We start from the raw sequence: 1,112 nt of genomic DNA, 5'->3' as shown, positions 1-1,112 counted from the left end.
AAGCTTTGTTGGTGGGATTTTGGTGTTTGGAGACAGGGTTTCACTGTTTCATCTTAACTGTCCTGGAACTCACTCTCTAGACCAGGCTGGCCTTGAACTCACAGAGATCCTCCTGCCTCTGCTAGGATTAAAGGTCTGCACCACCACGCCCACATAGCTTTGTTGGTGTTTAATGTACTAATGTTCCACAAGCCTTAAATTGTTTAGGTTTGCTTGGATGAACTTTTTAAAAAGCAGAAGGCCTTTTAGGTAGCGTTTCCACTCCTGAGGTAGAGATGAGGATACCACTGTCTTCCTCACAGATTTTTAGGAGGATTAATAACATTGCTTATATTAAACAAAACCTTATTGCAAAATTCAAAGAAAAGCACTCATTCACAAACCTGTCTGTTTCTTCACAATCCCTTGGGAATCCGTATATCATTTTAAGTTGCTCTTTATATTTAATCCCATTTTAGTTCAGCCGTTAAAGATGACACATGGGCACAAGTGGTTACTTTGGGGCCCTAGGTTTGGTAAGAGGAGAAAAAAATGTTAATAATTTAATATATTACTAAATGTTTAATCGTGGTGTCAGGTGCTTAGCCTGGGGCTCTGCGCACAGTTAACACTGTAGCTGGCAGTGGCAATGGGCTGCCAACCCACCTACTAACTTTGCTCTGCACAGTGGGTGCTGCCACTTAAGAGAAGCAGGGCAGGCCTGTGTCTTTGGACATGTTTAATGAGTTTAGTATATTTTGTTTGCAAATTTCTTTTGAGGGGTTAGCTAGGGCCTTGCTTACGTTATCAAAGCTGGTCTAAAAATCCTGGGCTCACATGACCTGCCTACCTCATCCTCGGGAATAGGTGAGTTAAGGGTTATATGTGGGCCCACATATATCTATTCTCTAAGATACCTGAAATTTTCATCTGCCAACAGCTAAATAATTATCTTTTATTAAAATTGTAAAAATGTTTAAAAATTATAGATTAAATGAGTAACATCGTTACTGTTAGATTCACCCAAAGGCATGAAGCAATTACAAGAAACAGACCATGGCACACTGCACATAGGTAGGATGGGTAATGATTTATATTTAAACTGTTATTTAAAAGATAAGTTTTCGGGTACA

Source organism: Microtus pennsylvanicus, chromosome 9 (genome assembly GCF_037038515.1).
Source record: "Microtus pennsylvanicus isolate mMicPen1 chromosome 9, mMicPen1.hap1, whole genome shotgun sequence".
NCBI lineage: Eukaryota > Metazoa > Chordata > Mammalia > Rodentia > Cricetidae > Microtus > Microtus pennsylvanicus.
This window is presented reverse-complemented; position numbering follows the sequence as displayed.